General features: G+C 44.8%; 9 non-coding genes across 9 annotated transcripts; all 9 read right to left on the reverse strand.

The window, feature by feature from the left end:
- Positions 1 to 2662: 2662 nt before the first annotated feature.
- Positions 2663 to 2735, reverse strand: TRNAP-UGG (transfer RNA proline (anticodon UGG)). The gene has a single exon. It is a non-coding gene; the product is annotated as a tRNA-Pro (tRNA).
- A 5183-nt stretch (positions 2736 to 7918) lies between these two features.
- On the reverse strand, positions 7919 to 7991 carry TRNAP-UGG (transfer RNA proline (anticodon UGG)). Its single transcript has one exon. It is a non-coding gene; the product is annotated as a tRNA-Pro (tRNA).
- A 3117-nt stretch (positions 7992 to 11108) lies between these two features.
- Positions 11109 to 11181, reverse strand: TRNAP-UGG (transfer RNA proline (anticodon UGG)). The gene has a single exon. It is a non-coding gene; the product is annotated as a tRNA-Pro (tRNA).
- Positions 11182 to 12863: 1682 nt separating this feature from the next.
- Positions 12864 to 12936, reverse strand: TRNAP-UGG (transfer RNA proline (anticodon UGG)). Its single transcript has one exon. It is a non-coding gene; the product is annotated as a tRNA-Pro (tRNA).
- Positions 12937 to 13340: 404 nt separating this feature from the next.
- Positions 13341 to 13413, reverse strand: TRNAP-UGG (transfer RNA proline (anticodon UGG)). Its single transcript has one exon. It is a non-coding gene; the product is annotated as a tRNA-Pro (tRNA).
- A 1842-nt stretch (positions 13414 to 15255) lies between these two features.
- On the reverse strand, positions 15256 to 15327 carry TRNAP-UGG (transfer RNA proline (anticodon UGG)). The gene has a single exon. It is a non-coding gene; the product is annotated as a tRNA-Pro (tRNA).
- Positions 15328 to 17806: 2479 nt separating this feature from the next.
- Positions 17807 to 17878, reverse strand: TRNAP-CGG (transfer RNA proline (anticodon CGG)). Its single transcript has one exon. It is a non-coding gene; the product is annotated as a tRNA-Pro (tRNA).
- A 3121-nt stretch (positions 17879 to 20999) lies between these two features.
- TRNAP-UGG (transfer RNA proline (anticodon UGG)) lies at positions 21000 to 21071 on the reverse strand. Its single transcript has one exon. It is a non-coding gene; the product is annotated as a tRNA-Pro (tRNA).
- A 2320-nt stretch (positions 21072 to 23391) lies between these two features.
- On the reverse strand, positions 23392 to 23463 carry TRNAP-CGG (transfer RNA proline (anticodon CGG)). Its single transcript has one exon. It is a non-coding gene; the product is annotated as a tRNA-Pro (tRNA).
- Between the last annotated feature and the right edge of the window lie 520 nt (positions 23464 to 23983).

Here is a 23983-nt window from a genome sequence, read left to right on the forward strand (position 1 = left end):
AAGCGAGTATCATACCCCTCGATCATGTATGTAGCTGAAACATGCTCGATTCATAGGACTACCCTGTCAATAGTTGCATTTAAATAGTCTCTAAATTATTTTTCAAAAACTCGGGTTAGTCCGGGATTTGAACCCGGGACCACTCGCACCCAAAGCGAGTACCATACCCCTAGACCAACGGGACTGTATGACACTGAAACATGCTAAACTCATAGGCCTACAATTTTACTAGTTGCATTTAAATAGTCATTAAATCACTTCTGCAAAACTCGGGTCCGTCCGGGATTTGAACCCGGGACCACTCGCACCCAAATCGAGTATCATACCCCTAGACCAACGGACCATGTATGTAACTGAAACATGCTCAACTCATAGGACTACCCTATCAATAGTTGCATTTAAATAGTCACTAAATTACTTCTGCAAAACTCGGGTCCGTCCGGGATTTCAACCCGGCACCACTCGCACCCAAAGCGAGTATCATACCCCTAGACCAACGGGACTTTATGACACTGAAACATGCTTAACTCATAGGCCTATAATTTAACTAGTTGTATTTAAATAGTCGCTAAATTACTTCTGCAAAACTCGGGTCCGTCCGGGATTTGAACCCGAGACCACCCGCACCCAAATCGAGTATCATACCCCTAGACCAACGGACCATGTATGTAACTGAAACATGCTCAACTCATAGGACTACCCTGTCAATAGTTGCATTTAAATAGTCTCTAAATTACTTCTGCAAAACTCGGGTCCGTCCGGGATTTGAACCCGGCACCACTCGCACCTAAAGCGAGTATCATACCCCTAGACCAACGGGACTTTATGACACTGAAACATGCTTAACTGATAGGCCTATAATTTAACTAGTTGTATTTAAATAGTCTCTAAATTACTTCTGCAAAAACTCGGGGCTGTCCGGGATTTGAGCCCGGGACCACTCACACCCGAAGCGAGTATCATACCACTAGACCAACGGACCTTGTATGTAACTGAAACATGCTCAACTCATAGGACTACCCTGTCAATAGTTGCGATTAAATAGTCACTAAATTCCTTCTGCAAAACTCGGGTCCGTCCGGGATTTGAACCCGGGACCACTCGCACCCAAAGCGAGTATCATACCCCTAGACCAACGGATCATATATGTTACTGAAACATGCTCAACTCGTAGGGTACAATTTAACTAGTTACATTTAAATAGTCACTAAATTACTTCTGCAAAACTCGGGTCCGTCCGGGATTTGAACCCGGGACCACTCGCACCCAAAGCGAGTATCATACCCCTAGACCAACGGGACTGTATCACACTGAAACATGTTTAACTCATAGGCCTATAATTTAACTAGTTGTATTTAAATAGTCGCTAAATTACTTCTGCAAAACTCGGGTCCGCCCGGGATTTGAACCCGGGACCACTCACACCCGAAGCGAGTATCATACCCCTAGACCAACTGACCAAGTATGTAACTGAAACATGCTCAACTCATAGGACTACCCTGTCAATAGTTGCGATTCAATAGTCACTAAATTACTTCTGCAAAACTCGGGTCCGTCCGGGATATGAACCCAGGACCACTCGCACCCAAAGCGAGTATCATACCCCTAGACCAACGGGACTGTATGACACTAAAACATGCTAAACTCATAGGCCTACAATTTTACTATTTGTGTTTAAATAGTCAATTACTTCTGCAAAAACTAGGGTCCGTCCGGGATTTGAACCCGTGACCACTCACACCCGAAGCGAGTATCATACCCCTTTACCAACGGACCAAGTATGAAAGTATAACATGCTCAACACGTCGGGTACAATTTAACTAGTTGCATTTAAATAGTCACTAAATTACTTCTGCAAAACTCGGGTCCGTCCGGGATTTGAACCCGGGACCACTCGCACCCAAATCGAGTATCATACCCCTAGACCAACGGACCATGTATGTAACTGAAACATGCTCAACTCATAGGACTACCCTATCAATAGTTGCATTTAAATAGTCTCTAAATTACTTCTGCAAAAACTCGGGGCTGTCCGGGATTTGAACCCGTGACCACTCACACCCGAAGCGAGTATCATACCCCTTTACCAACGGACCAAGTATGAAAGTATAACATGCTCAACACGTCGGGTACAATTTAACTAGTTGCATTTAAATAGTCACTAAATTACTTCTGCAAAACTCGGGTCCGTCCGGGATTTCAACCCGGCACCACTCGCACCCAAAGCGAGTATCATACCCCTAGACCAACGGGACTTTATGACACTGAAACATGCTTAACTCATAGGCCTATAATTTAACTAGTTGTATTTAAATAGTCGCTAAATTACTTCTGCAAAACTCGGGTCCGTCCGGGATTTGAACCCGAGACCACCCGCACCCAAATCGAGTATCATACCCCTAGACCAACGGACCATGTATGTAACTGAAACATGCTCAACTCATAGGACTACCCTGTCAATAGTTGCATTTAAATAGTCTCTAAATTACTTCTGCAAAAACTCGGGGCTGTCCGGGATTTGAGCCCGGGACCACTCACACCCGAAGCGAGTATCATACCACTAGACCAACGGACCTTGTATGTAACTGAAACATGCTCAACTCATAGGACTACCCTGTCAATAGTTGCGATTAAATAGTCACTAAATTCCTTCTGCAAAACTCGGGTCCGTCCGGGATTTGAACCCGGGACCACTCGCACCCAAAGCGAGTATCATACCGCTAGACCAACGGATCATATATGTTACTGAAACATGCTCAACTCGTAGGGTACAATTTAACTAGTTGCATTTAAATAGTCACTAAATTACTTCTGCAAAACTCGGGTCCGTCCGGGATTTGAACCCGGGACCATTCGCACCCAAAGCGAGTATCATACCCTAGACCAACGGACCATGTATGTAACTGAATCATGCTCAACTCATAGGACTATCCTGTCAATAGTTGCAATTAAATAGTCACTAAATTCCTTCTGCAAAAATCGGGTCCGTCCGGGATTTGAACCCGGGACCACTCGCACTTAAAGCGAGTATCATACCCCTCGATCATGTATGTAGCTGAAACATGCTCGATTCATAGGACTACCCTGTCAATAGTTGCATTTAAATAGTCTCTAAATTATTTTTCAAAAACTCGGGTTAGTCCGGGATTTGAACCCGGGACCACTCACACCCGAAGCGAGTATCATACCCCTAGAACATCGGACCATGTATGTAACTGAAACATGCTCAACTCGTAGGGTACAATTTTACTAGTTGCATTTAAATAGTCATTAAATCACTTCTGCAAAACTCGGGTCCGTCCGGGATTTGAACCCGGGACCACTCGCACCCAAAGCGAGTATCATACCCCTAGACCAACGGGACTGTATGACACTGAAACAGGCTAAACTCATAGGCCTATAATTTAACTAGTTGTATTTAAATAGTCGCTAAATTACTTCTGCAAAACTCGGGTCCGTCCGGGATTTGAACCCGGGACCACTGGCACCCAAAGCGAGTATCATACCCCTAGACCAACGGATCATATATGTAACTGAAACATGCTCAACTCGTAGGGTACAATTTAACTAGTCGCATTTAAATAGTCACTAAATTACTTCTGCAAAACTCGGGTCCGTCCGGGATTTGAACTCGGGACCACTCGCACCCAAAACGAGTATCATACCCCTAGACCAACGGGACTGTATGACACTGAAACATGTTTAACTCATAGGCCTATAATTTAACTAGTTGTATTTAAATAGTCGCTAAATTACTTCTGCAAAATTCGCGTCCGTCCGGGATTTGAACCCGGGACCACTCGCACCCAAATCGAGTATCATACCCCTAGACCAATGGACCATGTATGTGACTGAAACATGCTCAACTCATAGGACTACCCTATCAATAGTTGCATTTAAATAGTCTCTAAATTACTTCTGCAAAAGCTCGGGGCTGTCCGGGATTTGAACCCGGGACCACTCACACCCGAAGCGAGTATCATACCCCTAGACCAACGGACCATGTATGTAACTGAAACATGCTCAACTCATAGGACTACCCTGTCAATAGTTGCGATTAAATAGTCACTAAATTACTTCTGCAAAACTCGGGTCCGTCCGGGATATGAACCCAGGACTACCTGCACCCAAAGCGAGTATCATACCCCTAGACCATCGCGCCATGTATGTAACTGAAACATGCTCAACTCGTAGGGTACAATTTAACTAGTTGCATTTAAATAGTCATTAAATCACTTCTGCAAAACTCGGGTCCGTCCGGGATTTGAACCCGGCACCACTCGCACCCAAAGCGAGTATCATACCCCTAGACCAACGGGACTTTATGACACTGAAACATGCTTAACTCATAGGCCTATAATTTAACTAGTTGTATTTAAATAGTCGCTCAATTACTTCTGCAAAACTCGGGTCCGTCCGGGATTTGAACCCCGGACCACCCGCACCCAAATCGAGTATCATACCCCTAGACCAACGGACCATGTGTGTAACTGAAACATGCTCAACTCATAGGACTACCCTGTCAATAGTTGCATTTAAATAGTCTCTAAATTACTTCTGCAAAAACTCGGGGCTGTCCGGGATTTGAGCCCGGGACCACTCACACCCGAAGCGAGTATCATACCCCTAGACCAACGGACCTTAAATGTAGCTGAAACATGCTCAACTCATAGGACTACCCTGTCAATAGTTGCGATTAAATAGTCACTAAATTCCTTCTGCAAAAATCGGGTCCGTCCGGGATTTGAACCCGGGACCACTGGCACCCAAAGCGAGTATCATACCCCTAGACCAACGGATCATTTATGTAACTGAAACATGCTCAACTCGTAGGGTACAATTTAACTAGTTGCATTTAAATAGTCGCTAAATTACTTCTGCAAAACTCGCGTCCGTCCGGGATTTGAACCCGGGACCACTCGCACCCAAATCGAGTATCATACCCCTAGACCAACGGACCATGTATGTAACTGAAACATGCTCAACTCATAGGACTACCCTATCAATAGTTGCATTTAAATAGTCTCTAAATTACTTCTGCAAAAGCTCGGGGCTGTCCGGGATTTGAACCCGGGACCACTCACACCCGAAGCGAGTATCATACCCCTAGACCAACGGACCATGTATGTAACTGAAACATGCTCAACTCATAGGACTACCCTGTCAATAGTTGCGATTAAATAGTCACTAAATTACTTCTGCAAAACTCGGGTCCGTCCGGGATATGAACCCAGGACTACTCGCACCCAAAGCGAGTATCATACCCCTAGACCATCGGGCCATGTATGTAACTGAAACATGCTCAACTCGTAGGGTACAATTTAACTAGTTGCATTTAAATAGTCATTAAATCACTTCTGCAAAACTCGGGTCCGTCCGGGATTTGAACCCGGGACCACTCGCACCCAAAGCGAGTATCATACCCCTAGACCAACGGGACTGTATGACACTGAAACATGCTAAACTCATAGGCCTATAATTTAACTTGTTGTATTTAAATAGTCGCTAAATTACTTCTGCAAAACTCGGGTCCGTCCGTGATTCGAACCCGGGACCACTCGCACCCAAAGCGAGTGTCATACCCCTAGACCAACGGATCATATATGTAAATGAAACATGCTCAACTCGTAGGGTACAATTTAACTAGTTGCATTTAAATAGTCACTAAATTACTTCTGTAAAACTCGGGTCCGTCCGGGATTTGAACCCGGGACCACTCGCACCCAAAGCGAGTATCATACCCCTAGACCAACGGGACTCTATGACACTGAAACATGCTTAACTCATAGGCCTATAATTTAACTAGTTGTATTTAAATAGTCGCTAAATTACTTCTGCAAAACTCGGGTCCGACCGGGATATGAACCCGGGACCACTCGCACCCGAAGCGAGTATCATACCCCTAGACCAACGGACCATGTATGTAACTGAATCATGCTCAACTCATAGGACTACCCTGTCAATAGTTGCATTTAAATAGTCACTAAATTACTTCTGCAAAACTCGGGTCCGTCCGGGATTTGAACCCGGCACCACTCGCACCCAAAGCGAGTATCATACCCCTAGACCAAGGGGACTGTATGACACTGAAACATGCTTAACTCATAGGCCTATAATTTAACTAGTTGTATTTAAATAGTCGCTAAATTACTTCTGCAAAACTCGCGTCCGTCCTTGATTTGAACCCGGGACCACTCGCGCCCAAATCGAGTATCATACCCCTAGACCAACGGACCATGTATGTAACTCAAACATGCTCAACTCGTAGGGTACAATTTTACTAGTTGCATTTAAATAGTCATTAAATCACTTCTGCAAAACTCGGGTCCGTCCGGGATTTGAGCCCGGGACCACTCGCACCCAAATCGAGTATCATACCCCTAGACCAACGGGACTGTATGACACTGTATCATGCTAAACTCATAGGCCTATAATTTAACTAGTTGTATTTAAATAGTCGCTAAATTACTTCTGCAAAACTCGGGTCCGTCCGGGATTTGAACCCGGGACCACCCGCACCCAAATCGAGTATCATACCCCTAGACCAACGGACCATGTGTGTAACTGAAACATGCTCAACTCATAGGACTACCCTGTCAATAGTTGCATTTAAATAGTCTCTAAATTACTTCTGCAAAAACTCGGGTCTGTCCGGGATTTGAGCCCGGGACCACTCCTACCCGAAGCGAGTATCATACCCCTAGACCAACGGACCTTGTATGTAACTGAAACATGCTCAACTCATAGGACTACCCTGTCAATAGTTGCGATTAAATAGTCACTAAATTCCTTCTGCAAAAATCGGGTCCGTCCGGGACTTGAACCCGGGACCACTCACACCCGAAGCGAGTATAATACCCCTAGACCATCGGGACTGTATGACACTGAAACATGCTAAACTCATAGGCCTATAATTTAACTAGTTGTATTTAAATAGTCGCTAAATTACTTCTGCAAAACTCGGGTCCGTCCGGGATTTGAACCCGGGACCACTGGCACCCAAAGCGAGTATCATACCCCTAGACCAACGGATCATATATGTAACTGAAACATGCTCAACTCGTAGGGTACAATTTAACTAGTCGCATTTAAATAGTCACTAAATTACTTCTGCAAAACTCGGGTCCGTCCGGGATTTGAACTCGGGACCACTCGCACCCAAAGCGAGTATCATACCCCTAGACCAACGGGACTGTATGACACTGAAACATGTTTAACTCATAGGCCTATAATTTAACTAGTTGTATTTAAATAGTCGCTAAATTACTTCTGCAAAATTCGCGTCCGTCCGGGATTTGAACCCGGGACCACTCGCACCCAAATCGAGTATCATACCCCTAGACCAATGGACCATGTATGTGATTGAAACATGCTCAACTCATAGGACTACCCTATCAATAGTTGCATTTAAATAGTCTCTAAATTACTTCTGCAAAAGCTCGGGGCTGTCCGGGATTTGAACCCGGGACCACTCACACCCGAAGCGAGTATCATACCCCTAGACCAACGGACCATGTATGTAACTGAAACATGCTCAACTCATAGGACTACCCTGTCAATAGTTGCGATTAAATAGTCACTAAATTACTTCTGCAAAACTCGGGTCCGTCCGGGATATGAACCCAGGACTACCTGCACCCAAAGCGAGTATCATACCCCTAGACCATCGCGCCATGTATGTAACTGAAACATGCTCAACTCGTAGGGTACAATTTAACTAGTTGCATTTAAATAGTCATTAAATCACTTCTGCAAAACTCGGGTCCGTCCGGGATTTGAACCCGGGACCACTCGCACCCAAAGCGAGTATCATACCCCTAGACCAACGGGACTGTATGACACTGAAACATGCAAAACTCATAGGCCTATAATTTAACTTGTTGTATTTAAATAGTCGCTAAATTATTTCTGCAAAACTCGGGTCCGTCCGGGATTCGAACCCGGGACCACTCGCACCCAAAGCGAGTGTCATACCCCTAGACCAACGGATCATATATGTAAATGAAACATGCTCAACTCGTAGGGTACAATTTAACTAGTTGCATTTAAATAGTCACTAAATTACTTCTGTAAAACTCGGGTCCGTCCGGGATTTGAACCCGGGACCACTCGCACCCAAAGCGAGTATCATACCCCTAGACCAACGGGACTGTATGACACTGTATCATGCTAAACTCATAGGCCTATAATTTAACTAGTTGTATTTAAATAGTCGCTAAATTACTTCTGCAAAACTCGGGTCCGTCCGGGATTTGAACCCGGGACCACCCGCACCCAAATCGAGTATCATACCCCTAGACCAACGGACCATGTGTGTAACTGAAACATGCTCAACTCATAGGACTACCCTGTCAATAGTTGCATTTAAATAGTCTCTAAATTACTTCTGCAAAAACTCGGGTCTGTCCGGGATTTGAGCCCGGGACCACTCCTACCCGAAGCGAGTATCATACCCCTAGACCAACGGACCTTGTATGTAACTGAAACATGCTCAACTCATAGGACTACCCTGTCAATAGTTGCGATTAAATAGTCACTAAATTCCTTCTGCAAAAATCGGGTCCGTCCGGGATTTGAACCCGGGACCACTCACACCCGAAGCGAGTATCATACCCCTAGACCATCGGGACTGTATGACACTGAAACATGCTAAACTCATAGGCCTATAATTTAACTTGTTGTATTTAAATAGTCGCTAAATTACTTCTGCAAAACTCGGGTCCGTCCGTGATTCGAACCCGGGACCACTCGCACCCAAAGCGAGTGTCATACCCCTAGACCAACGGATCATATATGTAAATGAAACATGCTCAACTCGTAGGGTACAATTTAACTAGTTGCATTTAAATAGTCACTAAATTACTTCTGTAAAACTCGGGTCCGTCCGGGATTTGAACCCGGGACCACTCGCACCCAAAGCGAGTATCATACCCCTAGACCAACGGGACTCTATGACACTGAAACATGCTTAACTCATAGGCCTATAATTTAACTAGTTGTATTTAAATAGTCGCTAAATTACTTCTGCAAAACTCGGGTCCGACCGGGATATGAACCCGGGACCACTCGCACCCGAAGCGAGTATCATACCCCTAGACCAACGGACCATGTATGTAACTGACTCATGCTCAACTCATAGGACTACCCTGTCAATAGTTGCATTTAAATAGTCACTAAATTACTTCTGCAAAACTCGGGTCCGTCCGGGATTTGAACCCGGCACCACTCGCACCCAAAGCGAGTATCATACCCCTAGACCAAGGGGACTGTATGACACTGAAACATGCTTAACTCATAGGCCTATAATTTAACTAGTTGTATTTAAATAGTCGCTAAATTACTTCTGCAAAACTCGCGTCCGTCCTTGATTTGAACCCGGGACCACTCGCGCCCAAATCGAGTATCATACCCCTAGACCAACGGACCATGTATGTAACTCAAACATGCTCAACTCGTAGGGTACAATTTTACTAGTTGCATTTAAATAGTCATTAAATCACTTCTGCAAAACTCGGGTCCGTCCGGGATTTGAGCCCGGGACCACTCGCACCCAAATCGAGTATCATACCCCTAGACCAACGGGACTGTATGACACTGTATCATGCTAAACTCATAGGCCTATAATTTAACTAGTTGTATTTAAATAGTCGCTAAATTACTTCTGCAAAACTCGGGTCCGTCCGGGATTTGAACCCGGGACCACCCGCACCCAAATCGAGTATCATACCCCTAGACCAACGGACCATGTGTGTAACTGAAACATGCTCAACTCATAGGACTACCCTGTCAATAGTTGCATTTAAATAGTCTCTAAATTACTTCTGCAAAAACTCGGGTCTGTCCGGGATTTGAGCCCGGGACCACTCCTACCCGAAGCGAGTATCATACCCCTAGACCAACGGACCTTGTATGTAACTGAAACATGCTCAACTCATAGGACTACCCTGTCAATAGTTGCGATTAAATAGTCACTAAATTCCTTCTGCAAAAATCGGGTCCGTCCGGGACTTGAACCCGGGACCACTCACACCCGAAGCGAGTATAATACCCCTAGACCATCGGGACTGTATGACACTGAAACATGCTAAACTCATAGGCCTATAATTTAACTAGTTGTATTTAAATAGTCGCTAAATTACTTCTGCAAAACTCGGGTCCGTCCGGGATTTGAACCCGGGACCACTGGCACCCAAAGCGAGTATCATACCCCTAGACCAACGGATCATATATGTAACTGAAACATGCTCAACTCGTAGGGTATAATTTAACTAGTCGCATTTAAATAGTCACTAAATTACTTCTGCAAAACTCGGGTCCGTCCGGGATTTGAACTCGGGACCACTCGCACCCAAAGCGAGTATCATACCCCTAGACCAACGGGACTGTATGACACTGAAACATGTTTAACTCATAGGCCTATAATTTAACTAGTTGTATTTAAATAGTCGCTAAATTACTTCTGCAAAATTCGCGTCCGTCCGGGATTTGAACCCGGGACCACTCGCACCCAAATCGAGTATCATACCCCTAGACCAACGGACCATGTATGTGACTGAAACATGCTCAACTCATAGGACTACCCTATCAATAATTGCATTTAAATAGTCTCTAAATTACTTCTGCAAAAGCTCGGGGCTGTCCGGGATTTGAACCCGGGACCACTCACACCCGAAGCGAGTATCATACCCCTAGACCAACGGACCATGTATGTAACTGAAACATGCTCAACTCATAGGACTACCCTTTCAATAGTTGCGATTAAATAGTCACTAAATTACTTCTGCAAAACTCGGGTCCGTCCGGGATATGAACCCAGGACTACCTGAACCCAAAGCGAGTATCATACCCCTAGACCATCGCGCCATGTATGTAACTGAAACATGCTCAACTCGTAGGGTACAATTTAACTAGTTGCATTTAAATAGTCATTAAATCACTTCTGCAAAACTCGGGTCCGTCCGGGATTTGAACCCGGGACCACTCGCACCCAAAGCGAGTATCATACCCCTAGACCAACGGGACTGTATGACACTGAAACATGCAAAACTCATAGGCCTATAATTTAACTTGTTGTATTTAAATAGTCGCTAAATTACTTCTGCAAAACTCGGGTCCGTCCGGGATTCGAACCCGGGACCACTCGCACCCAAAGCGAGTGTCATACCCCTAGACCAACGGATCATATATGTAAATGAAACATGCTCAACTCGTAGGGTACAATTTAACTAGTTGCATTTAAATAGTCACTAAATTACTTCTGTAAAACTCGGGTCCGTCCGGGATTCGAACCCGGGACCACTCGCACCCAAAGCGAGTATCATACCCCTAGACCAACGGGACTGTATGACACTGTATCATGCTAAACTCATAGGCCTATAATTTAACTAGTTGTATTTAAATAGTCGCTAAATTACTTCTGCAAAACTCGGGTCCGTCCGGGATTTGAACCCGGGACCACCCGCACCCAAATCGAGTATCATACCCCTAAACCAACGGACCATGTGTGTAACTGAAACATGCTCAACTCATAGGACTACCCTGTCAATAGTTGCATTTAAATAGTCTCTAAATTACTTCTGCAAAATCTCGGGTCTGTCCGGGATTTGAGCCCGGGACCACTCCTACCCGAAGCGAGTATCATACCCCTAGACCAACGGACCTTGTATGTAACTGAAACATGCTCAACTCATAGGACTACCTTGTCAATAGTTGCGATTAAATAGTCACTAAATTCCTTCTGCAAAAATCGGGTCCGTCCGGGATTTGAACCCGGGACCACTCACACCCGAAGCGAGTATCATACCCCTAGACCATCGGGACTGTATGACACTGAAACATGCTAAACTCATAGGCCTATAATTTAACTAGTTGTATTTAAATAGTCGCTAAATTACTTCTGCAAAACTCGGGTCCGTCCGGGATTTGAACCCGGGACCACTGGCACCCAAAGCGAGTATCATACCCCTAGACCAACGGATCATATATGTAACTGAAACATGCTCAACTCGTAGGGTACAATTTAACTAGTCGCATTTAAATAGTCACTAAATTACTTCTGCAAAACTCGGGTCCGTCCGGGATTTGAACTCGGGACCACTCGCACCCAAAGCGAGTATCATACCCCTAGACCAACGGGACTGTATGACACTGAAACATGTTTAACTCATAGGCCTATAATTTAACTAGTTGTATTTAAATAGTCGCTAAATTACTTCTGCAAAACTCGCGTCCGTCCGGGATTTGAACCCGGGACCACTCGCACCCAAATCGAGTATCATACCCCTAGACCAACGGACCATGTATGTGACTGAAACATGCTCAACTCATAGGACTACCCTATCAATAGTTGCATTTAAATAGTCTCTAAATTACTTCTGCAAAAGCTCGGGGCTGTCCGGGATTTGAACCCGGGACCACTCACACCCGAAGCGAGTATCATACCCCTAGACCAACGGACCATTTATGTAACTGAAACATGCTCAACTCATAGGACTACCCTGTCAATAGTTGCGATTAAATAGTCACTAAATTACTTCTGCAAAACTCGGGTCCGTCCGGGATATGAACCCAGGACTACCTGCACCCAAAGCGAGTATCATACCCCTAGACCATCGCGCCATGTATGTAACTGAAACATGCTCAACTCGTAGGGTACAATTTAACTAGTTGCATTTAAATAGTCATTAAATCACTTCTGCAAAACTCGGGTCCGTCCGGGATTTGAACCCGGGACCACTCGCACCCAAAGCGAGTATCATACCCCTAGACCAACGGGACTGTATGACACTGAAACATGCAAAACTCATAGGCCTATAATTTAACTTGTTGTATTTAAATAGTCGCTAAATTACTTCTGCAAAACTCGGGTCCGTCCGGGATTCGAACCCGGGACCACTCGCACCCAAAGCGAGTGTCATACCCCTAGACCAACGGATCATATATGTAAATGAAACATGCTCAACTCGTAGGGTACAATTTAACTAGTTGCATTTAAATAGTCACTAAATTACTTCTGTAAAACTCGGGTCCGTCCGAGATTTGAACCCGTGACCACTCGCACCCAAAGCGAGTATCATACCCCTAGACCAACGGACCATGTATGTAACTGAAACATGCTCAACTCGTAGGGTACAATTTTACTAGTTGCATTTAAATAGTCATTAAATCACTTCTGCAAAACTCGGGTCCGTTCGGGATTTGAACCCGGGACCACTCGCACCCAAATCGAGTATCATAGCCCTAGACCAACGGGACTGTATGACACTGAAACATGCAAAACTCATAGGCCTATAATTTAACTTGTTGTATTTAAATAGTCGCTAAATTACTTCTGCAAAACTCGGGTCCGTCCGGGATTCGAACCCGGGACCACTCGCACCCAAAGCGAGTGTCATACCCCTAGACCAACGGATCATATATGTAAATGAAACATGCTCAACTCGTAGGGTACAATTTAACTAGTTGCATTTAAATAGTCACTAAATTACTTCTGTAAAACTCGGGTCCGTCCGGGATTCGAACCCGGGACCACTCGCACCCAAAGCGAGTATCATACCCCTAGACCAACGGGACTGTATGACACTGTATCATGCTAAACTCATAGGCCTATAATTTAACTAGTTGTATTTAAATAGTCGCTAAATTACTTCTGCAAAACTCGGGTCCGTCCGGGATTTGAACCCGGGACCACCCGCACCCAAATCGAGTATCATACCCCTAAACCAACGGACCATGTGTGTAACTGAAACATGCTCAACTCATAGGACTACCCTGTCAATAGTTGCATTTAAATAGTCTCTAAATTACTTCTGCAAAAACTCGGGTCTGTCCGGGATTTGAGCCCGGGACCACTCCTACCCGAAGCGAGTATCATACCCCTAGACCAACGGACCTTGTATGTAACTGAAACATGCTCAACTCATAGGACTACCTTGTCAATAGTTGCGATTAAATAGTCACTAAATTCCTTCTGCAAAAATCGGGTCCGTCCGGGATTTGAACCCGGGACCACTCACACCCGAAGCGAGTATCATACCCCTAGACCATCGGGACTGTATGACACTGAAACATGCTAAACTCATAGGCCTATAATTTAACTAGTTGTATTTAAATAGTCGCTAAATTACTTCTGCAAAACTCGGGTCCGTCCGGGATTTGAACCCGGGACCACTGGCACCCAAAGCGAGTATCATACCCCTAGACCAACGGATCATATATGTAACTGAAACATGCTCAACTCGTAGGGTACAATTTAACTAGTCGCATTTAAATAGTCACTAAATTACTTCTGCAAAACTCGGGTCCGTCCGGGATTTGAACTCGGGACCACTCGCACCCAAAGCGAGTATCATACCCCTAGACCAACGGGACTGTATGACACTGAAACATGTTTAACTCATAGGCCTATAATTTAACTAGTTGTATTTAAATAGTCGCTAAATTACTTCTGCAAAACTCGCGTCCGTCCGGGATTTGAACCCGGGACCACTCGCACCCAAATCGAGTATCATACCCCTAGACCAACGGACCATGTATGTGACTGAAACATGCTCAACTCATAGGACTACCCTATCAATAGTTGCATTTAAATAGTCTCTAAATTACTTCTGCAAAAGCTCGGGGCTGTCCGGGATTTGAACCCGGGACCACTCACACCCGAAGCGAGTATCATACCCCTAGACCAACGGACCATGTATGTAACTGAAACATGCTCAACTCATAGGACTACCCTGTCAATAGTTGCGATTAAATAGTCACTAAATTACTTCTGCAAAACTCGGGTCCGTCCGGGATATGAACCCAGGACTACCTGCACCCAAAGCGAGTATCATACCCCTAGACCATCGCGCCATGTATGTAACTGAAACATGCTCAACTCGTAGGGTACAATTTAACTAGTTGCATTTAAATAGTCATTAAATCACTTCTGCAAAACTCGGGTCCGTCCGGGATTTGAACCCGGGACCACTCGCACCCAAAGCGAGTATCATACCCCTAGACCAACGGGACTGTATGACACTGAAACATGCAAAACTCATAGGCCTATAATTTAACTTGTTGTATTTAAATAGTCGCTAAATTACTTCTGCAAAACTCGGGTCCGTCCGGGATTCGAACCCGGGACCACTCGCACCCAAAGCGAGTGTCATACCCCTAGATCAACGGATCATATATGTAAATGAAACATGCTCAACTCGTAGGGTACAATTTAACTAGTTGCATTTAAATAGTCACTAAATTACTTCTGTAAAACTCGGGTCCGTCCGAGATTTGAACCCGGGACCACTCGCACCCAAAGCGAGTATCATACCCCTAGACCAACGGACCATGTATGTAACTGAAACATGCTCAACTCGTAGGGTACAATTTTACTAGTTGCATTTAAATAGTCATTAAATCACTTCTGCAAAACTCGGGTCCGTTCGGGATTTGAACCCGGGACCACTCGCACCCAAATCGAGTATCATAGCCCTAGACCAACGGGACTGTATGACACTGTAACATGCTAAACTCATAGGCCTATAATTTAACTAGTTGTATTTAAATAGTCGCTAAATTACTTCTACAAAACTCGGGTCCGTCCGGGATTTGAACCCGGGACCACTCGCACCCAAAGCGAGTATCATACCCCTAGACCAACGGATCATATATGTAACTGAAACATGCTCAACTCGTAGGGTACAATTTAACTAGTTGCATTTAAATAGTCACTAAATTACTTCTGCAAAACTCGGGTCCGTCCGGGATTTGAACCCGGGACCACTCGCACCCAAATCGAGTATCATACCCCTAGACCAACGGGACTGTATGACACTGTAACATGCTAAACTCATAGGCCTATAATTTAACTAGTTGTATTTAAATAGTCGCTAAATTACTTCTGCAAAACTCGGGTCCGTCCGGGATTTGAACCCGGGACCACTCGCACCCAAAAGCGAGTATCATACCCCTAGACCAACGGATCATATATGTAACTGAAACATGCTCAACTCGTAGGGTACAATTTAACTAGTTGCATTTAAATAGTCACTAAATTACTTCTGCAAAACTCGGGTCCGTCCGGGATTTGAACCCGGGACCACTCGCACCCAAAGCGAGTATCATACCCCTAGACCATCGGGACTGTATGACACTGAAACATGTTTAACTCATAGGCCTATAATTTAACTAGTTGTATTTAAATAGTCGCTAAATTACTTCTGCAAAACTCGGGTCCGTCCGGGATTTGAACCCGGGACCACTGGCACCCAAAGCGAGTATCATACCCCTAGACCAACGGATCATATGTGTAACTGAAACATGCTCAACTCGTAGGGTACAATTTAACTAGTTGCATTTAAATAGTCACTAAATTACTTCTGCAAAACTCGGGTCCGTCCGGGATATGAACTCGGGACCACTCGCACCCAAAGCGAGTATCATACCCCTAGACCAACGGGACTGTATGACACTGAAACATGTTTAACTCATAGGCCTATAATTTAACTAGTTGTATTTAAATAGTCGCTAAATTACTTCTGCAAAACTCGCGTCCGTCCGGGATATGAACCCGGTACCACTCGCACCCAAATCGAGTATCATACCCCTAGACCAACGGACCATGTACGTAACTGAAACATGCTCAACTCGTAGGACTACCCTATCAATAGTTGCATTTAAATAGTCTCTAAATTACTTCTGCAAAAGCTCGGGGCTGTCCGGGATTTGAACCCGGGACCACTCACACCCGAAGCGAGTATCATACCCCTAGACCAACGGACCATGTATGTAACTGAAACATGCTCAACTCATAGGACTACCCTGTCAATAGTTGCGATTAAATAGTCACTAAATTACTTCTGCAAAACTCGGGTCCGTCCGGGATATGAACCCAGGACTACTCGCACCCAAAGCGAGTATCATACCCCTAGACCAACGGATCATATATGTAAATGAAACATGCTCAACTCGTAGGGTACAATTTAACTAGTTGCATTTAAATAGTCACTAAATTACTTCTGCAAAACTCGGGTCCGTCCGGGATTTGAACCCGGGACCACTCGCACCCAAAGAGAGTATCATACCCCTAGACCAACGGGACTGTATGACAGTGAAACATGCTTAACTCATAGGCCTATAATTTAACTAGTTGTATTTAAATAGTCGCTAAATTACTTCTGCAAAACTCGGGTCCGTCCGGGATATGAACCCGGGACCACTCGCACCCAAATCGAGTATCATACCCCTAGACCAACGGACCATGTACGTAACTGAAACATGCTCAACTCGTAGGACTACCCTGTCAATAGTTGCGATTAAATAGTCACTAAATTACTTCTGCAAAACTCGGTTCCGTCCGGGATATGAACCCAGGACTACTCGCACCCAAAGCGAGTATCATACCCCTAGACCATCGGGCCATGTATGTAACTGAAACATGCTCGACTCAAAGACTACCATGTCAATAGTTGCATTTAAATAGTCATTAAATTTCTTCTGCAAAAATCGGGTCCGTCCGGGATTTGAACCCGGGACCACTCGCACCCAAAGCGAGTATCATACCCCTAGACCAACGGGACTCTATGACACTGAAACATGCTTAACTCATAGGCCTATAATTTAACTAGTTGTATTTAAATAGTCGCTAAATTACTTCTGCAAAACTCGGGTCCGTCCGGTATTTGAACCCGGGACCACTCGCACCCAAAGCGAGTATCATACCCCTAGACCAACGGACCATGTATGAAACTGAAACATGCTCAACTCGTAAGACTACCCTGTCAATAGTTGCGATTAAATAGTCACTAAATTCCTTCTACAAAGACTAGGGTCCGTCCGGGATTTGAACCCGGGACCACTCACACCCGAAGCGAGTATCATACCCCTAGACCAACGGACCAAGTATGAAACCATAACATGCTCAACTCGTAGGGTACAATTTAACTATTTGTGTTTAAATAGTCAATTACTTCTGCAAAAACTCGGGTCCGTCCGGAAATTGAACCCGTGACCACTCACACCCGAAGCGAGTATCATACCCCTAGACCAACGGACCATGTATGTAAGCGAATCATGCTCAACTCATAGGACTACCCTATCAATAGTTGCATTTAAACAGTCTCTAAATTACTTCTGTATAAACTCGGGGCTGTCCGGGAATTGAACCCGGGACCACTCACACCCGAAGCGAGTATCATACCCCTAGACCAACGGACCATGTATGTAACTGAAACATGCTCAACTCATTGGACTACCCTGTCAATAGTTGCATTTAAACAGTCTCTAAATTACTTCTGCAAAAACTCGGGGCTGTCCGGGATTTGAACCCGGGACCACTCACACCCGAAGCGAGTATCATACCCCTAAACCAACGGACCATGTATGTAACTGAAACATGCTCAACTCATAGGACTACCCTGTCAAGAGTTGCATTTAAATAGTCTCTAAATTACTTCTGCAAAAACTCGGGTCCGTCTGGGATTTGAACCCGGGACCACTCGCACCCAAAGCGAGTATCATACCCCTAGACCAACGGACCTTGTATGTAACTGAATCATGCTCAACTCATAGGACTACCCTGTCAATAGTTGCAATTAAATAGTCACTAAATTCCTTCTGCAAATATCGGGTCCGTCCGGAATTTGAACCCGGAACCACTCACACTTAAAGTGAGTATCACACCCCTCGACCAACGGATCATGTATGTAGCTGAAATATGCTCGACTCATAGGACTACCCTGTCAATAGTTGCATTTAAATAGTCTCTAAACTACTTCTGCAAAAACTCGGGGCTGTCCGGGATTTGAACCCGGGACCACTCACACCCGAAGCGAGTATCATACCTCTAGACCAACGGACCATGTATGTAACTGAAACATGCTCAACTCATAGGACTACCCTGTCAATAGTTGCGATTAAATTGTCACTAAATTAATTCTGCAAAACTCGTGTCCGTCCGGGATATGAACCCAGGACTACCTGAACCCAAAGCGAGTATCATACCCCTAGACCATCGCGCCATGTATGTAACTGAAACATGCTCAACTCGTAGGGTACAATTTAACTAGTTGCATTTAAATAGTCATTAAATCACTTCTGCAAAACTCGGGTCCGTCCGGGATTTGAACCCGGGACCACTCGCACCCAAAGCGAGTATCATACCCCTAGACCAACGGGACTGTATGACACTGAAACATGCAAAACTCATAGGCCTATAATTTAACTTGTTGTATTTAAATAGTCGCTAAATTACTTCTGCAAAACTCGGGTCCGTCCGGGATTCGAACCCGGGACCACTCGCACCCAAAGCGAGTGTCATAACCCTAGACCAACGGATCATATATGTAAATGAAACATGCTCAACTCGTAGGGTACAATTTAACTAGTTGCATTTAAATAGTCACTAAATTACTTCTGTAAAACTCGGGTCCGTCCGGGATTTGAACCCGGGACCACTCGCACCCAAAGCGAGTATCATACCCCTAGACCAACGGGACTGTATGACACTGTATCATGCAAAACTCATAGGCCTATAATTTAACTAGTTGTATTTAAATAGTCGCTAAATTACTTCTGCAAAACTCGGGTCCGTCCGGGATTTGAACCCGGGACCACCCGCACCCAAATCGAGTATCATACCCCTAAACCAACGGACCATGTGTGTAACTGAAACATGCTCAACTCATAGGACTACCCTGTCAATAGTTGCATTTAAATAGTCTCTAAATTACTTCTGCAAAAACTCGGGTCTGTCCGGGATTTGAGCCCGGGACCACTCCTACCCGAAGCGAGTATCATACCCCTAGACCAACGGACCTTGTATGTAACTGAAACATGCTCAACTCATAGGACTACCCTGTCAATAGTTGCGATTAAATAGTCACTAAATTCCTTCTGCAAAAATCGGGTCCGTCCGGGATTTGAACCCGGGACCACTCACACCCGAAGCGAGTATCATACCCCTAGACCATCGGGACTGTATGACACTGAAACATGCTAAACTCATAGGCCTATAATTTAACTAGTTGTATTTAAATAGTCGCTAAATTACTTCTGCAAAACTCGGGTCCGTCCGGGATTTGAACCCGGGACCACTGGCACCCAAAGCGAGTATCATACCCCTAGACCAACGGATCATATATGTAACTGAAACATGCTCAACTCGTAGGGTACAATTTAACTAGTCGCATTTAAATAGTCACTAAATTACTTCTGCAAAACTCGGGTCCGTCCGGGATTTGAACTCGGGACCACTCGCACCCAAAGCGAGTATCATACCCCTAGACCAACGGGACTGTATGACACTGAAACATGTTTAACTCATAGGCCTATAATTTAACTAGTTGTATTTAAATAGTCGCTAAATTACTTCTGCAAAACTCGCGTCCGTCCGGGATTTGAACCCGGGACCACTCGCACCCAAATCGAGTATCATACCCCTAGACCAACGGACCATGTATGTGACTGAAACATGCTCAACTCATAGGACTACCCTATCAATAGTTTCATTTAAATAGTCTCTAAATTACTTCTGCAAAAGCTCGGGGCTGTCCGGGATTTGAACCCGGGACCACTCACACCCGAAGCGAGTATCATACCCCTAGGACAACGGACCATGTATGTAACTGAAACATGCTCAACTCATAGGACTACCCTGTCAATAGTTGCGATTAAATAGTCACTAAATTACTTCTGCAAAACTCGGGTCCGTCCGGGATATGAACCCAGGACTACCTGCACCCAAAGCGAGTATCATACCCCTAGACCATCGCGCCATGTATGTAACTGAAACATGCTCAACTCGTAGGGTACAATTTAACTAGTTGCATTTAAATAGTCATTAAATCACTTCTGCAAAACTCGGGTCCGTCCGGGATTTGAACCCGGGACCACTCGCACCCAAAGCGAGTATCATACCCCTAGACCAACGGGACTGTATGACACTGAAACATGCAAAACTCATAGGCCTATAATTTAACTTGTTGTATTTAAATAGTCGCTAAATTACTTCTGCAAAACTCGGGTCCGTCCGGGATTCGAACCCGGGACCACTCGCACCCAAAGCGAGTGTCATACCCCTAGACCAACGGACCATGTATGTAACTGAAACATGCTCAACTCGTAGGGTACAATTTTACTAGTTGCATTTAAATAGTCATTAAATCACTTCTGCAAAACTCGGGTCCGTTCGGGATTTGAACCCGGGACCACTCGCACCCAAATCGAGTATCATAGCCCTAGACCAACGGGACTGTATGACACTGTAACATGCTAAACTCATAGGCCTATAATTTAACTAGTTGTATTTAAATAGTCGCTAAATTACTTCTACAAAACTCGGGTCCGTCCGGGATTTGAACCCGGGACCACTCGCACCCAAAGCGAGTATCATACCCCTAGACCAACGGATCATATATGTAACTGAAACATGCTCAACTCGTAGGGTACAATTTAACTAGTTGCATTTAAATAGTCACTAAATTACTTCTGCAAAACTCGGGTCCGTCCGGGATTTGAACCCGGGACCACTCGCACCCAAATCGAGTATCATACCCCTAGACCAACGGGACTGTATGACACTGTAACATGCTAAACTCATAGGCCTATAATTTAACTAGTTGTATTTAAATAGTCGCTAAATTACTTCTGCAAAACTCGGGTCCGTCCGGGATTTGAACCCGGGACCACTCGCACCCAAAAGCGAGTATCATACCCCTAGACCAACGGATCATATATGTAACTGAAACATGCTCAACTCGTAGGGTACAATTTAACTAGTTGCATTTAAATAGTCACTAAATTACTTCTGCAAAACTCGGGTCCGTCCGGGATATGAACTCGGGACCACTCGCACCCAAAGCGAGTATCATACCCCTAGACCAACGGGACTGTATGACACTGAAACATGTTTAACTCATAGGCCTATAATTTAACTAGTTGTATTTAAATAGTCGCTAAATTACTTCTGCAAAACTCGCGTCCGTCCGGGATATGAACCCGGTACCACTCGCACCCAAATCGAGTATCATACCCCTAGACCAACGGACCATGTATGTAACTGAAACATGCTCAACTCATAGGACTACCCTATCAATAGTTGCATTTAAATAGTCTCTAAATTACTTCTGCAAAAGCTCGGGGCTGTCCGATATTTGAACCCGGGACCACTCACACCCGAAGCGAGTATCATACCCCTAGACCAACGGACCATGTATGTAACTGAAACATGCTCAACTCATAGGACTACCCTGTCAATAGTTGCGATTAAATAGTCACTAAATTACTTCTGCAAAACTCGGGTCCGTCCGGGATATGAACCCAGGACTACTCGCACCCAAAGCGAGTATCATACCCCTAGACCAACGGATCATATATGTAAATGAAACATGCTCAACTCGTAGGGTACAATTTAACTAGTTGCATTTAAATAGTCACTAAATTACTTCTGCAAAACTCGGGTCCGTCCGGGATTTGAACCCGGGACCACTCGCACCCAAAGCGAGTATCATACCCCTAGACCAACGGGACTCTATGACACTGAAACATACTTAAATCATAGGCCTATAATTTAACTAGTTGTATTTAAATAGTCGCTAAATTACTTCTGCAAAACTCGGGTCCGTCCGGGATATGAACCCGGGACCACTCGCACCCAAAGAGAGTATCATACCCCTAGACCAACGGGACTGTATGACAGTGAAACATGCTTAACTCATAGGCCTATAATTTAACTAGTTGTATTTAAATAGTCGCTAAATTACTTCTGCAAAACTCGGGTCCGTCCGGGATATGAACCCGGGACCACTCGCACCCAAATCGAGTATCATACCCCTAGACCAACGGACCATGTACGTAACTGAAACATGCTCAACTCGTAGGACTACCCTGTCAATAGTTGCGATTAAATAGTCACTAAATTACTTCTGCAAAACTCGGGTCCGTCCGGGATATGAACCCAGGACTACTCGCACCCAAAGCGAGTATCATACCCCTAGACCATCGGGCCATGTATGTAACTGAAACATGCTCGACTCAAAGACTACCATGTCAATAGTTGCATTTAAATAGTCATTAAATTTCTTCTGCAAAAATCGGGTCCGTCCGGGATTTGAACCCGGGACCACTCGCACCCAAAGCGAGTATCATACCCCTAGACCAACGGGACTCTATGACACTGAAACATGCTTAACTCATAGGCCTATAATTTAACTAGTTGAATTTAAATAGTCGCTAAATTACTTCTGCAAAACTCGGGTCCGTCCGGTATTTGAACCCGGGACCACTCGCACCCAAAGCGAGTATCATACCCCTAGTCCAACGGACCATGTATGAAACTGAAACATGCTCAACTCGTAAGACTACCCTGTCAATAGTTGCGATTAAATAGTCACTAAATTCCTTCTACAAAGACTAGGGTCCGTCCGGGATTTGAACCCGGGACCACTCACACCCGAAGCGAGTATCATACCCCTAGACCAACGGACCAAGTATGAAACCATAACATGCTCAACTCGTAGGGTACAATTTAACTATTTGTGTTTAAATAGTCAATTACTTCTGCAAAAACTCGGGTCCGTCCGGGAATTGAACCCTTGACCACTCACACCCGAAGCGAGTATCATACCCCTAGACCAACGGACCATGTATGTAAGCGAATCATGCTCAACTCATAGGACTACCCTATCAATAGTTGCATTTAAACAGTCTCTAAATTACTTCTGTATAAACTCGGGGCTGTCCGGGAATTGAACCCGGGACCACTCACACCCGAAGCGAGTATCATACCCCTAGACCAACGGACCATGTATGTAACTGAAACATGCTCAACTCATAGGACTACCCTGTCAATAGTTGCATTTAAACAGTCTCTAAATTACTTCTGCAAAAACTCGGGGCTGTCCGGGATTTGAACCCGGGACCACTCACACCCGAAGCGAGTATCATACCCCTAAACCAACGGACCATGTATGTAACTGAAACATGCTCAACTCATAGGACTACCCTG

The sequence above is a fragment of the Phalangium opilio genome, unplaced genomic scaffold (genome assembly GCF_054372755.1).
Source record: "Phalangium opilio isolate 3A_F unplaced genomic scaffold, DU_Popi_V2 ptg000194l_1, whole genome shotgun sequence".
NCBI classification, from domain to species: domain Eukaryota; kingdom Metazoa; phylum Arthropoda; class Arachnida; order Opiliones; family Phalangiidae; genus Phalangium; species Phalangium opilio.